At 38.4% G+C, this 16,745-nt stretch overlaps 1 protein-coding gene across 2 annotated transcripts in view; it reads right to left on the bottom strand.

The window, feature by feature from the left end:
* Positions 1-16,745, bottom strand: part of lrrc4ca (leucine rich repeat containing 4C, genome duplicate a) — a 217,512-nt gene that overhangs the window by 100,229 nt on the left and 100,538 nt on the right. For both annotated transcript variants that reach the window (XM_056387207.1, XM_056387209.1), the window contains exon 2: positions 10,473-10,561. The gene's annotated coding sequence lies outside the window, so the exon portion shown is untranslated. The remainder of the gene's footprint in view (positions 1-10,472; positions 10,562-16,745) is intronic.

Below are 16,745 nucleotides of genomic sequence, written 5' to 3'. Positions count from 1 at the left end.
TTCTGAAAAGGGCAACTACTACGAAAGCTACAGTATGAGCCTGGCTAACACAACATGGCCCATAGTCACCTTGATAAATTGTCTTTCTTGTTCACCATCAGGGCTTCATTATTCATTATTCATGTTTAACCACAACAAGGGTCACTGTTTCATCCTACGATAAGCTAGGAAGGAACTTTTATAATTGCTCTTTTTAATGGGGAAAATGTGGGTGTTCTTCCTGTCTTTGCAGTGTCTTCTAAACACCTGGGCCCTGCTGAGCACAGCTGAGCCTTTGATCTGACTCGAGAGAGCTTTTCTTTTTCAGCAGAATTATAGATTAGCATCAAAATGAACAGGGGAAGACATTTAGATAGCTAAGTAATGCTATACAAGGAGAGTGTAGAGGAGAGAGGGAGAGACAGAGAGAGAGAGAGAAAGAGAGAGAGAGAGAGAGAGAGGGAGAGAGAGGGAGGGACAGAGAGGGAGAGAGAGAGAGAGAGACCTTTACCTGGCAAAGAATAGTTATGACAGCCCAATTTGTAAAAACAAGGTATCAACTTGAAGAGAGGACACGTCCAATACCAAAATTAGCAGGTATAAGTGGGTTTTTTAAATGCGGGAAAACCTGCTTATAAAAGCTGATCGACCCCTTTTCCACCTCCAGTCGAGTTTGCCTTTCTGTTCTGACTGAGGACACACACAACTGCAAGGAATGATGTCATCACATGCAGTCACCCCAAATAGATAAAATTATTTGGCCCGGATTCAGCCCAGAGCCATCATAAAATCTGGACCAGATCTGCATAACAGACCTGGGCCGGTGTATTTTGGCACAACGAGCCAGTACTGGTGCAGATCTGTTTTTTGAGTCTGGGTCAGATCTGGGCTGGCTCTGGACCAGATGAAGATTCATTTATGTTGATCTGTTCTGGATCCTGCCCACATTTGAGTCAGATCCACTTCAGATCTGGGCCAGATCTGGCACACAATTGGGCTGGATCTGATGAAATCTGGCCCAGATCCAGAATGCATCTGGCCCGGACACGAGTCAGATCTTGTTCAGTTTGGCCCAGATCTGGACTGGATCTGGGCTAAATATCATATTTTTATTTTCATTCCTGGGGGCAGCAGAGACACCGTCTGAAACCAGTGAGTGGACATGTGCATGAGAGTACCATCATCTTTAACACAAAGTTTAAGTTGTTGCTTAAGCACAGTTAGATTCAGACAAACCTTTGCCATAGTGTCACACACTTTATGGTCCTTACTTTTACTCAGGACATTTTAAAGTATGAATCCTATGAGCTAACTGCAGAAAAATAAACTATAATCAGTTCATTCAAAGATGAAAAACAGCATTGTTTATCATACGACCTACATGAGGCAACAGTAAGGGCCCTCAGCACATTTCTTTTTTTTTAGTAAATAAATTACATAAAGTAAAATTCTCTTACAAAACAGAATGATTTTCCCGAATCCCAGGCAAACAGGAGGCAATCCTCTCAAAACAGACATCACATAAGCCCTGAGCAAGACCCTTGAAGTGCAGCAGGGGTCCCAGAAAAGCAATTTCTCCCTTGACATCACCAACATCACTAACACTGTGTGTGTGTGTGTGTGTGCACTGCTCTGATATGCACAGTATACTCTGGTCTCTCAAAATCCTAATAAGTAGCATCACATGTGGGGAAAATCTTGGTTTTACAGTGTGTAAAACCAACAAATTTAACTCATCTTCAAGCTGTTTGTTTTAGCGTGTTCACAGAATCGTAAGATGATGACATACTATGACAAATATAATATATAAAAATACACTGGATGAAAAAAAATATATAGCTGCACCAGTTTATTTGTGCAAGTGCAATGTGTATAGCTAGCTGCTTTTTTTCAGAATCTAATTATGTAAATTCACGCTTCACACTAATGTCTCTCTCATTGTGCAATACATTGCACAAAGGATAAGGACATAGAAGAATTTAAGGTTTTCATGCTCAGATAAGAACCAATCAGACCTCAGTCAGATTCCCCCCTGAGGCCTGGATGATCTAATGCTGACACAAGAGAGTAAATCACACCTAAGACAGAGCAGCAGCACAAAGATCCTCAATATATCTATATAGGTTTTTGAAGGCTGCAGTCTTTAGACAATGGGATGAACAGTGGAATTGAGAAATGGGATTATCATCAGACTTTCACTGAATTTCAGCTTCTATTTTACTGAATTTCTGTATCATTGCATGACCATTTCAACTATGCACAACATTGTTACTCAGCCAGTGCTTCCATTGTAAGTGGAAATAAATTATAAATAAATGTTTGACTTGTGAAATTAGTTAAATATTAGATGAAACCTTCATATAACTGTAACTCTCACTGTAACTGCTTATTTCCTACATAAAGTAAAAAACATAGCATCATTAAAGCAGCATGCTTTCAAATCAGTCTCCGGTTTTTCTGCGGCAAATGTTGGAGCTGAAAATGTGATGGCATGCACAGTAAGAGCGTTTATGTTTACAGCCTCAAATTAATAGAGTATGCTCTTGAGAAATAAATATGCAAACACTTCATATGAGCAAGAGCACATTGCTTGCGGTATGAACACATCAAAACCTTTCAAAATAAAAGAGGATTTCACCTTTTCATTTTTGTCCCGCCGTTAGAGAAACTGCGACATAGAGAGAAAGCAACAGAGAAAGCCTGCAGTCCCTCTTTCATTGCTTTTCAATCAGACCCTGCAGAATATATTAATTTAACTTCTCATTAACAGTGCTTATAGGTAATGCTTCAGATAGAACTGTGGTTGGTTTGCTTATTTAGTTTAGATTTTTACAAGGAGGAGTATCTCGTAGCATTTCAGAGGAAATTATCAGTGCTACTAAAATGGGAGGTATCACATGTTATTTATGTCATTTATCAAAGTCTTAGTAGAGTATAATATAAATTCTGAAGTCAAATACTGAGAGAGAAGGTCCATGGTTATTACTATTTTTAAAGGAAAAAGAGGAGAGAGGAGGAAAAAGTGTTCTAGCAAAGTTATCCAACTCCATTATGGCTGGCTTGAAAAAAATAAAAAAAATAATATAAAATGGTTCATTTGATTTTTTTTTTTTTTACAATGCAATGAAAACAAAAAGATTTTTTGAAGTTACATTTCATTCTTTATGGCATGACTTGCCTTTTTAAAGGCCCATTGCCTGTTGGTAGTCTCTTCTGCACTTTGATTTTTCACATCATAATTGTAATCACTTTAAATTAACTCCAATTATCAGAAAAAAAAAGAACACAGCGAGCTGGTGAATAACATAAAGATTGAAATAATTGAAGTTACTGGTCCTCATTATTGAGTTTTTCTAACAATAATAAAAAAAAACAATTCCACACATTTTGTTCAGGGAACTCTGTAATCAGAAGTTTTTCAGACGAAACTCTTTGTACAAAACAACATTAAATACACTCTGTTAAACTAGACTGGTAAAACCCTCAAACGGTTGCATCTTGTTGACCTACAGTGCACTCGGCTGCAGAGTAGGACTGGTACATCCTTGATAATGGGCATGGCACTATTGTTCTTTGTTCTGTATACGTCCGATTTAGGATTTAAGTCTGAATCCTGCCAACTTCAGAAGTCCTCAGATGAGTTCACTCTGTCCATCGTGGCACACACAGCAGTGGGGAAATGTGTGGATGGAGATCAAAAAGGACCAATCTGCAGCTCAGCATTAGCGAGATAAAAGATCTTGTAGAAGTTTTCCAACAAAGCCGGTTGCCACCGACACCTATCACCTTGCAGGGAGAGGACATAGAGATAATGCAGCAGGGTAGGAGGCTCATGTCCTTCAGTGAAGCTCAATCAATCTGTTGTGGCAAGTGCACTGCTTCTTGTTCTCTGTGCGCTGGTGTAGGGAGGTGGCAGGAAAAACAGTGAAAGAGACAGAAAAGACTGAAGATAAGGAGTCAGGTTGTACCCTAACATAGGCAGCACGTCTCAAGCTCTGTGAAACTGATGCTGCACTAAAGCACTTTCGGCCTCTGAATCCATCACCTCAGTGTGCAGCATGGAGGGCGTATCATGACATGTAATTACATGTTATGCATACAGTATGACTAAGTAGGCTTATTTTTTCTGCTCTTTTTAGAGCAAACACATGCCAACACAAAATTGTCCTCTGTCAGTTACCGAACATAGGACTTTTTTTATTTATTGTGAATTGGCTTTTGTGATGACATTTTCTTTCTCATACTTCCTGTCATGTTGCAAGTTTACTGGACTTTTCACCTGGTGCTCTGCTAAACAACTGAGTTATAAAGCTGGTGTTATAAAATCATCTTGAACCTGATTGTTATTATTTATAGAGTATATTTCTGATTTTGTATTTTTGTGCTTTCCTCTTTGTTTGTATAGTGTAATTAAAAAAAACAGTAAAAACATAGTGGCAAAAAAATTCTCACCAACTTCCATCAATCCAAATGATCTCAAAAAGATAAGATAAGAGTTTAATCCAACATCATAAAAAGTGGCTTGGGAAACAGTCTCACCTGCAGAGGCCCCTTTGTGAGTGTTACTCTCATGCTTTATGTGTTTCAAACATTCTTGCACTATATGGAAAACAAAGAGGCAAAACTAATCAATATGAACAACAGAGGAAGATGGAGACAAATAGCAGGTTAATGCTCTCTGTGTCTGGTGCTGTTTCAGTGCACAGTGTGCTCACTCTGGGTTATATACGCAATAATGAGAGTGTGTTTGTTGGAGAAAGCATTCTACATTGATTGATGCTGCTGGGGACTTAGAGGCACTGGAAAAAGGGATGGCATATTCTGCCACCAGTAATCCCTTTCTTGCTCCAAAATAAGAGTGACTTTCGAAAAGTATAGATGGAACTGGGAGGAAACTATATATGTGGATTCACAATGAAAATGAACTCAAGGACAAATCGTTGGGACTGTATGTTGCCTTGCAACTTTTTTTTTTCCAACGAACACACTGTTCTCTATAGGGAAGCTGTTCAGTCAACAACAAACAATACAAGTTTAGTTCTCAGTTGTGTGGTGAAGGTGACTGTTTGAGTACAGGTGCTGTCTACTGATAGTAATCCTGGATTTTTAAAATTAGTTTTTTGTTGGGAAGAGTTGTTGTTCATAACTCCTTTAGAACATATATGCCCCCCCCCATGACTTAACATGAAAATGGTTTTAATCCACTGGTTTGTTTGTTATGGACAGAAGGACACATTTGCGAATAATTTGGCTTCCAGTTAAAATCTCCCTCCCTTCACAACGTCAGTGGACGCCATCTTTTGGTTTTGAGTGAGAGACCCCTGATGGCAGAAGTTACATACTGTGCGTTTAATCAAACCCTGGCTGCCTATGTCAAATATTGTAATTATTGATATATTTGTATGATTCTATCATAACTTTTACATTTCCAAAAGCACTTTGAAGATAACATTCCATTAATGTGGTGAGTTTACTTGTTTATCAGTTTATCATTGTCTGCTCAGCATGCAGGAGTCATAAAAAAAAAATACTAGACCCCTTGAGATATGATGAACTTATGACCCTGCACACAAATATTGTATGGAGCCAGTGTGCAACAGAGCTACACTGCATGGGCCTCCAAACAAAACCTAGTCCAGATGGCCAGTCCTTTCCTTGGCCTCACCCAGTCTTTTGGCTTTTTTCCCCTGCAGGAAACCTGCAGTGGCTCCAGCAGAGGTGAAGCAACAATTAGCCAATCTCTCCACATTACTTCAGCTGCTAAGTGCAACTGACTGAAAGGACGTTAACACAAGGTAAAAAAAACAAAAAAACAACACATACGGCTTTATTTACACAGTGTATATCATTTGTTTTTTCTGCCAGAAAGCACAGGGAAACATGCAGTGGGAATATGAGCTCTGACTTGACAGCCAAGACAACCAGTGAAGCGACCAAAGACAATAGAGTTTGGCCCAACATACAGAAATGTCACAACAGGGAGTCTGTCCCTTTGTATAGTGGAGTGCTAACAAAAAAGCCACCACCACATGGAGGAGTCAAGGTTAAACTTTTATTTATGTAGATGATTCTTTGAAAGTTTTATGTTGACAATCTTTTCTGAAAGATGAAGGACATTGCAAGATAAAGACAAGAGCCTGGAAATCTCCTAATATAAATCATCTGCAAATCCGTTTTCATAAGTTGTCCATTGACAACTGTCTGCAAATGTTCACTGCATTTCCCTTTGCATTTATAGTGGATTTATTTATAACACCTTTTTGGAAAATGACTTTTGGGGCTTTTAGAGAATGACATCTGATTGATGCTTAATTTGAAAATTGGCTCAGGAGTGAGAGATGGGGGGGGGAAAAACACAGAAAGTATAAGAAGGAATAATACACTACACTGCGTAGAGTGTTAAATTGTGGCATTTATGAGTGTATAAATGAAATGTTTCACAAAAGTATATCCATGTTGTTTATATTTACTTTTTCCCATCACAGTACAAAACCCCACATTATGCATGCATGCTGTAGATTATGCAGAGAGCTACTTCAGTGCGGGAGGCTTAATATTTTTGGGTTGGCTTGACTCAAATAGCACAGACACTGGTAACATACTACCTGTGGGTGGAATGCTTGTCACGTCTGCCCTAAATTCAGGTCTGTAAAAAAGATAGGATAGGACCATTGAGGAATAAGAGCAAAGAGACAGTCTCTAATAATGCTGTTATAACTAACGTACTACAAATGCTAAAGGTGTGCTATTGTTATCTATTGTTATTCAAAGATAACATGAAATACTTTGTCTAGCACAGATGATAGAGCTACTACAGGTCGTCACAACCATGTAAATCATAGCTCTAATAGATATTTCCTCTCAGAGATTTATTTGTAAGAGATAATAGTAAAACCACTGGACATAACTACATTAAATTTTAGTATAATAGAGTCAGTACTACTCTTAAGGGCAAAATTATGCTCTTCATTCAAACAGCTCTTAGAACTGCAGTGCAGATGCACTATAGGATCAATGCCACAAAGAACCAATTGATCTATCTTCTAATTATTACCTTAAGATGTTCTCTGTGCAGCATCATACCAGTATCCAATCAAATCCAATTAACACTGGTGGCCCCCTCCAGAAAACTGCATTATAGAGGGATTACACAGCTATCTGTGCTGGTCTGATTAATGGCCGCAGTAATTAATGCTGAAAGGGTCTGTCCGAGTGCCTCAGTGTAGAGGAGCACACAGCAGTGAGCCAGCTGCAGCGAACACAGCTCACACTCACAGACATGCACACACATACACACACACGAGCACACACCCCAAAACACCTGGATCCTCTCATGGGCGCATATGTTGCACACAATATGAAGCTTTATTTGGAAAGTTTCGTGCCTCTGATACATATGGGCAGGAACATTTAAGTACCGTATGCAAAAGTCTCTTCCATATGTGCATACTGTATTTATATTCAAAAAACAATCTGATCTACAAAAAAAGGGGCTGTAACGAACTGTTAAAACACAAAAACTGATCCAATTGGAAAATCAATCACACTGTAAATTTTAAATTATATCACTGATTCTCTTTTTCTCCTTCTTTTAGGTATTGTTCTCAAATTTTTGCATCCGAACTGAGCACTGTGCACACTCATACAACATGCGCATAGTCAGACAGACAGAGACAGAGTGAAGGAGGCACACTGAGTGAAAGACTTCAACAGATGAGGAATGACAGGCGTGGAAGCGAGCTAAACAGAGTTAGAGAACCCTTCTCCGTTTGAATCAGCACCCTATTATGTGACTTCCTGTTTCGTAAGATGCTTAACATGTGCATATCATCAACAAAACAACAATAGTGTTCAGCTTGTGTCACACACATACCTTATTCAAACGATAACCCGAGCTGAACTAAAGGCTGTTTTTAAAAAAAGAAAAAATATCGCTTAGAAAATATGACAGCTCCATACCAGTATGATTCATTTATACTCTTAGATGTAAATATATCACGAGTTATGTCGTTTTTACTGCCACAACTATACAATTCAGGAAACAGGAAAATCCGCAACCAACACTCCACTAGAGACTCGTCAGGCAGACATAGTGTAATGTATAATTGAAGTATATCAATGCAAATAATTCATAAAGCAATCTACTTGCAGCATCTGATTCCAGAGATAACAATCCTCAGCATCTTCAGCACAGAATTATCACAGATGGTTGAAGGCCTTAAACTTAATCTCCATTTGCGACATGCAAATTTGAAGACTCTTCCTTTGCTCCACTCAGTGTGCATCTATCAGTCTATTTCAACATCAAATGTTCGTTATCGTGGAATGTTATCTCGTTTTTCAAAGGCTGTGGTTGATATCGCATGACTCCAGCCTGATAAGAGCACAAACACCTGCTTCTCTGCAGGCGTGCTGCTTGGAGAGAGCCCTTTATATCGGCTTTGGACTGCTCTACTGAAATATAAGGCTTAATCTTTGTGTTTTTCACCTGTCTTTCCAAATCCTTTCCATGTCTTTTTTCTCATACTGATGCATAGTAATTTTCTGTAGATTGTAGCACAAAAGACTGTGAAACACTTGAAAATTGCTTTGAAGTTATGTGTTTTTCACGTCCTTTTGTCTTTTCATTTTTTCTATTTCACATGCACCTTTTTGATTCTTTCAATGAATGTTTCTGTGCATGCATATGTGTGTATATGTGTGTGTGTGTGTGCTCGTACATGGCTGACATCTGAAATGGTACAAACTACTGTTCTGTTTCGCTCTGTGGGTTAACCACCACAACAGAGAAATTCACAATTCATGAGGTGCAAATACTCAATTCTCAGTATTCTCTGAAGGCCATTTGCAGAGGAGGTGAAATGACTCTCATGAATGATGCATACAAAACTGTTCCCAAAATAAATGTCAATCAAGTCTGCTAAACTGATGGAAAATGTAATACATGCAATGCTTCTGTAGTCTTTTATAATTTCATAATTCAACTAAATAGTGCACATATTGGCTTTAATTCTGGAGTACAGAGTACATCGGAAAATACAGTGGATACATGGTTTTGCAAATTTTGCCAATTTTGTGGCCAAACATGAGAAAAGCAACTGGGGGTGAGATGAGGGACTGATTAAAAGTCCCATATTTTACACTTTCCGATGTTTTATTTGAAGTTTTGATCCATAAGAAGATATATTTGTGTTTTTAAGAGCCAAAAATAATCTCAATGCAGTTTTACATCCCCTCTAGCAACAACAGGTCGGTGAGCCAATCAGAAAAAAAGGCTCAGATCCTCTCTTCTGATTGGCTGACTATAGCAAATTTCAGGTAAACACTCAGACAAACCAAATCCTCCAAGGTTGGACAATGGTTCCGGATGCAGGGGGCTTGGGGCTTGGCTGAGGGTGGTGACTGCTTTGTTGCGGTGACATCACAAAGTTACAGAAGTCCTGACGGCTTGTTATAAGGCTCAATTGCTGAATACAGGCCGTGTGCATTTCTCTGTAGACTGAGCGCTTTGAGTATTAGTACAGTATTAATAAAGAACCTACCCTGCTTTATAATCAAAAAAGATGGGGTGCCCGGTAGCTCATCTAGTGGAGTGTGTAACATATGCTAAGGCTGAGTCCTTATCGCGGCGCCCCAGGTTTGAGTCCGACACGGGCCCTTTGCCTGACTTTCCTGGCTATCTCTACTGTTGTTGTAAAATAAAGCATAAATGCCAAAAGAAATCTTTATATTAAAAAAAACATGGAAATCCCACTTTATACAATATGGGACCTTCAAGGCATGACTGATCAAATCAACAGTGTTGCGTCCCTTTAATTATTCAATAATGAAAGAACTAAATCAATAAATAACGGCACAAAATACAGCCACATGCATTTTTAGTAGTTTTGTAGCTGCAGGCACGTCGGTGCATAGGGGGCCATTTTGACACAGGGTGGGATAAAGAAAGATTTATTATGATTCTTTTTATTTTCTGGTTTGGTAACAATTCTGGCAAATCACATTCATGTATATGTATATATCATTCAATGGTTTGTAGTATTTCAGCCATATATAATTACAACAACAACAACTCAACAACAACTCCAAATTCCAAACTGAAGCAGGCAGGTGCTGTACCTCAGAAAAAGTCAATGTTCGCATCAAAAAGCTGTGCAATGTTTGTAATGCAAAACTCATCAGAAACTGCTGCTGTCCTGCTCTACAATATGTAGATTGAAACTTGATGACATGATTGTTATGTGTTGTATTATATGTTTGGACACTGAACACTTCAGTATATTTAGGTTGACGTTACAGTCTGAGCAAATGAAGCATAAATCAGTTGTGTCTATTGATAATTGTAGATATTTGGCATCTTTTCTTCTTGAAAACACTTAGTTACCTTCTTCAGAGTGTGCTATTACACAAAATTGAATCGATTGCGCTCAACAGAGGATAAATAACTGATGCCTAACAAAATGAAAAAACACATTTTAGATGGTTCAACTCACTCTTCAAAACTTCAGACGTTGGTGGTTGTCACTGATAGTCCAAATCATTTGGCATCTAATCCTTTAAAAGTTCCCTCTACTTCAAGGACCTACAAAAAGAGGGGAAAAAAGTCTAGTATTAGTGCGGGTGACAAATACACATAAAAATAAATCGAATACATTGCAATATACACATATACATATTGATGTATGATGCAGTAAACATTTTAATAAATTAAATTTAGTCAATTAAAAATGCATACGAAAGGGTTACACTTCACAAAAAATGGAGCAAAATTAAATAAAATCACAACAGTTGACTAACATTACATAGCAGATTAACTTTATAGAAATGTGAATCTGAGACTTGCTGTACAGCTGCAGGTTATACAATAATTGTGTCTGATTTTTTTGTTGCTAGTTCTGAGATGCCCCCTGTGTGACTGGATGAAGTTCACATGTAAACATACTGTCAGAAGAAATCCTTTCGGGGCATCGATTTATCATCACATATTCATGTCTGCCTCGTTTACAGAGATGACGTGTCAGATCACAACAAAAACGACTTCCAGCCAAATTTGAAATCTGATGGACATTATGCACACTGTGGCCACATTAGGCTTTGATGCAATCAAGATAGTTTTGTTGTTGGCGTGGCTGGAAACTGGCAGTAATAAGGATGTTTAGTGGAGACTACTGACGTCCCAGGCCTTTGAGACCAGCCAATAGATTTCACTCGATTAGAAGTTGCAGATCTGCCATCATTATTAAAGCTGTCTAGTCTTTACGGGCATCGCAGAATACAAATGAGCTGGACTCTGCAGTGATAGTTATCATGGAGAAACCAGCTGTGTGTAACTACAGTTAGAGTAACTTGAACTTTCTCAAATGTCAACCATCCCTGCATTAAAATCACCATCATCATCATCATCATCATGCATGCATGCAGTGCATCGCAGTAGCACTAACGTTTTCCCTAGAACATGTCCTCCCACACATAGTGTACTCATGCAGTCATGTTGTGCCTAGACGCACAAGTAAACACATACACAAACACAATCTACTGTATGTGAAAATATTTTCTTGCTAGTGCCCGTGTAGGCTTAATGATGAGATAGCACAAGGCAGAGAGTGAGTCTGTTCAGTTTGACACATGTTTTATTATTCCTGCATTATGCAACCATTGCTAAATGTCATGTAAATGCTTCAATGAATTTCAATTTACCATCAAGCCACTAAGCCCCAATTTGTACTTTGAGCTGATAAAGTGAAATTGAGGGATGAGAAAAAGTGGCTGGCTAGAGAGAAGAGACTGGGACACTTCCCTGTGAGTAGTATTATCCACCATGAATACAGATTGTCACTAGTGGTAAGGGGGGAAAAAAATCATTTGTCAGCTGTATCAAGACTCTGGGAATAATTAATGTAGAGACAGCAGTATTGTATTAGCCTTGCTGAAACAGGTACAAGATAGGAAGTGTCCAAGTCTGTGTTGATTAAACATTAAAACATTCACAGCAGTTCAAGATCTGTAAGTGTTGGAGCTGACAATCTGATAGGTCATCATAATTTCATTTACTGATGAAACTCTACATAATAGTATGTAAATGAATCCAAGTTCAAAGTTGGTCACATTCTAATCTAATTATTTGACTTCACTTATCCGATGATTTAGACAAATGTTGAGTGGGAGCCACCACAAAGTAAATATTCTTATGAAACCCTGTTTTCACTAAATAACCGCAGCATCGCTTTACACAGGCCACTAATGTAATTAGGTTTATAGAGATATTGACTGAGTCTGAGTTAAGCTGTGTATACAGCGAGGTCCAAAAGTCTCCACTTTCCCATTTGGACCCCATTACATGTGAGGCCTCTTAAAAGGTGGAGTAAGTGATTCTGGAGAAAGACTGTTGATATTTGAACTCAATAGGGACCTGATGCAAAACGGTAAAAATGTAAATGTAAAACAGCAAAAACACAATATAACGAGAACTAGAACGGTAACGGATCTGTGAGCGTGTGTGAGAGGCCCTGCACTGAAACTAGAGCTAACGAAATTAACATTAAATGATGAACAGTGCAATTAGCCGACTGTTGAAGAGCTCAACCAAAGTAAAGCTGTTTATTAACTCAACTGGAAAGAATATAAAAATGTAACAGAGTGTTTAATTGCTCAATGTTTTATATGACTGGTAAAGCTACTGAACTGTTTAATACTGGAGCAACATATTAAGTTATGTTTTATTGATTATTTTACATTATTTTACAATTTACATTATATGTGAACATTTTGTTAAAGGAATTAACAATTCCTGACAACTCATAAGAGTAACTGATTAATGAAAAATTCTGGCCATGTCAATGAGTGCAGGTTAGCTTTTCTGAGTTGATTTGAAGAAGCTGATGGCGAGCCAACCCAGACGAGACCTCAGATCCCTGGATTTAGAGCCCTGAATTGAAGAGCCACAACTGCCAGACTTAGCCCTGTCCTGCCAAAGCGGTAAGATAAAATATCATACACTGCACAAGGCCAACACCACTCTTCCTCTCAATCCCCAGCAACACTGCACAACCCCAAACCCCAGGCTCTGACTTTAACCTGTGTTTTTTGACTAGACTTGAAAAGGCATTCCCTGTGCCTGTGAAAGGACTGAGTTGTAACCATCACTGGTTTAAGTGAATGGACTGACTATTCATTTTAATAGATACAGTGTGTTATTGTGCCTTTGTTACTGTGATTATATTGAACTGAGCATTGCTTTAATGTTGTTACCTACTTAATGTGGATCCACATATTGAGAATTGGGATTTTGATTTACATATAACGGGGTAAATCAAGGTAATAATTTGTTAATGAACTGAAACAAGTATTTATGTGCCTAAACAAGCTAATGTTAGCCTTTGTGAAGGTTGCGTGTTGAGCGTTGTTACAACGGTTGCCACAATTCACAGACAATAATGGTAGCATGTTACAATATGAACTTTTTGACATCATGTTGTTATGTGTTTAATTGTATACAAAACCTATGGTTGATTATTTTATTGTATTTATTTTAAAATAATACAAGGTATCAGTTCATAGTTATTCGCCTTATGTGGTCACTGAATATTTCAAATAGCCTTTTCTGCCTCCTGCGCGAGTCTGGTATCTTGGAAGTGGATACTCACAACTCTCCTGCTACTTTAGCTCACATGAAACCAACAACACATCTTAGCAAACAGTAAGATGAATGTCCATGGGCAAGTAATTTAATATAACTGAACACACAAATGCGTCACCGGTACCGTTACCTGCTTGCCAACTAACCAGTTGGGATTAGCTATCACAATGGCACTATAATCCGTAAGCATGACATACCTGATTCACCATCTCTCGCTCCCACTGCCCTGTCTCTCCGCTCTTTTCTTCTTCTTTCCCTGCGCACAAGCACAAACTCCCCCTGTTGCTGATTGGCAGGAATAGTGTTGTGTTACTAGGTCCAAGCCACTTTGTTTATTTCCCATTTACAGAGCCAGGGCTGTGTAGGAACACCTGATTTTTTTTTTTTTAGTGCAAACACAGAACGAACAGCTAGCAGACCATGAGGAGAGATTCACTGAATTTGACAAACAAGGTCTGGTGACCTTGTAGGCCAACGGTCTAAAATTTACTAACTTCATATCTCATATTACATAAAGTAAATCCTGTTTCTAAGTGGTTCTTGTTGAGTTGGTTGTATCAGCAAGGGTAAGTGTCCTTACCTTCTGGAGAGGAATAAGAAATAAAAGGAGTAAGACATCCATCTAAATCTGGATGTGCAATACTCGACCCTGCACCTCAATAGAAGTGACTTCAAAATCAATTTGATAGATGAAGAGTGAACCTAAGCAGCACTCATCTTGGTTTTATTTATTTATTTATTTATTTAGGTAAATTAGATCCCACATAAAGATTCCCAACTTTGCATCTCAAGGAAAAATCTTTTTTTCGCGTTTAATTTACATTTATCCAACATAAATAATCCCTTTCATCACCAGGTTAAGAAAAGGTCATAAGTGTTGCTGCTTGCGTTTGGCTCATGTGATTGTTTTTCTTTAGAGGTGGCAAGCCTTGCCATGAAAGCAGTGCCAGCTGGCCGGTGCCTGCTACATGACTGTTCATTTCACTGTCATTTCACTCCCAGATACTATATGAGCACAATAGGTTGAATTTCAGTAATAGCAATTACTAAGGAACAATTAATCCAATTAGAGTATTAAATATTTGACATGACTAAATGATATGAAGCTCCACTGCAGAAATACTGTAGAAGCACAAAAAAGAAAGATTTACCTGCATCATAGTGCAGGTTGATTATGAGTTAAGAGTTCTCACCCTCCTGACCTTGAAAAAAGCAAGTGGAGTATAAGGTCACTGTATTAATAAGATGCATGTTCAAAAGTGCATTAATAGCATTGTACTGTAAGTATACTTATAAAGCAATTACCATATCACTCAACCATAGACACAAAGCTGTTTCCATCACTAATGAGGACATTAGGTTGACTTAAATTCTCTGGAGACTTACTTAACCTGAACCATAATCACTACATAACAAACTTTAAGCACAATCCTTAACTCTCTTCGCCTTTACCCTAAAAGTATACGATTTTTCTTGTGGGCACCTGCTTTCTGTCCCCAAAAACGGTAGGGGAGTCCCCACAATGTGACTGTGTGAACTGTAGTTAAATTGTTATGTTGGTGCTGCAGCAGAATTACATTTACTGTAGCTGTTTTGTTATCGAGCTCTATGCAAAAAGAATATTGCAGTCGCTCAGTTTCTGTTGAACAAATGCATGGATTAGTTTGTCTGGCCAATAGTTTAGTGATATTTCTGTGATGAAATCATAGTTTCACGGTTACTTTGTGAGATTTACAGCTAAACTCAACAAAATAACAAAATACACCCACACTTGTTATTTTTTGCTTTTATTTGGGAGATCAAATTGCAAAGCTTGTTAAAAAGAATTGTCTTCTTCCCCACTGGTCAGAGTAAAACTATTTCAGACTCAGTTAAGTGTTAAAAAGTTGTTAATTATCCAGTTTATAATAACAGATGGTCATGAGGCCTTATACGCCTATGTCATTTGGTTCAACAGCTATATACTTGTGTGTTGTCGGTATAGATCTGCAAATTCTCTCACATCGCCTAAGGGGAGCATGTACTGAGCAGAAAGTAATTAATTTGTAAAATGATTTACTGTTTCAACCCTAATTTCCATAATAAAACTTTCCCCATGAACACTTTTTTTTAACCACAACATTATTAAGTTTGTTGGCCCTCAGGTCCTAATTGGACTATGGCACTTCGAAAAGAGGCCTTACGGAGCTGAAGGTCCTTCAACATGAACACAGTCAACGTCCATTTTGAAATGAAGCACTTTTGCTTTGTACTCAAGTAATTTGGATGCATGAACCAAGTTGTTAATTTTGCTAAATTCTGTTCTTGAACATGTTTTATGTGGCATCAAAAGAGGGTACTGTACTGTTTTGGCTTAAAAGTGGAAGAGAATAATGACAATCTTATTGTTTAATTTACTTCCAAATGTATTATTGATTTAGCTAGTTGTTGGTGGGTTGTTCAGTGTGATTCTAAAGGGTCATTGTAACACAAATCTTTCCGGACTAAATCAGGCCTCACCACAGACCTGCCACACCAAGACTTTTTCAATTAGGCCTAAGCTCCACAGAAATGAGAAAACAAGTACAATTTAAACTGGTATGCAACGGAAAGGCAGTGTTTTCTAGAACTGAGATTGGAGTTTCCAGCTCTGAGGACCCGTAGCACCTCTGGGAGCACTTGTACACAGGTTCCTCCTTCAGGCCGTGATATTTCTCCAACTTCTCATATTCCATCTTGTTCATGTTGCTGAGCCACATGGGGCTTCCACCTCCATAATCACTGTTTTCTGCTCTTTCTCCATTATCGCAATGTCTGCTTGGTTGGCAACTGCCTGTTTATCTGTCTGCATCAGCAGGTCCCACTGGATCTGAGCCTAGTAGGTCCATACCACTGGTCCAATAAATACATATAAATTCAGTGTGCTGCACCTTAGACGAGTGGTCAAGTGTGCATTGCCTGTAAGAGGGCTATACATTTTCTCATGGAACTAGGGTGTGTAACAGTTTAACAGTGTGCAAGTTCAACTACAAATTCAAATTAATCTGCTGTCACATTTACTCAATTTGGAAAGAAAAAGCTAGCAAATTGAGTAAATTTCTCATTAAAACTGTCAGGCTAGAAAAAGAGACAAAGGACGTAATATGAGTTG

Source organism: Seriola aureovittata, chromosome 10, assembly GCF_021018895.1.
Source record: "Seriola aureovittata isolate HTS-2021-v1 ecotype China chromosome 10, ASM2101889v1, whole genome shotgun sequence".
In the NCBI taxonomy this organism is placed as follows: Eukaryota; Metazoa; Chordata; class Actinopteri; order Carangiformes; family Carangidae; genus Seriola; species Seriola aureovittata.
Note: the sequence above shows the minus strand (reverse complement) of the source record. Positions and strands in the feature narration are given on the sequence as shown.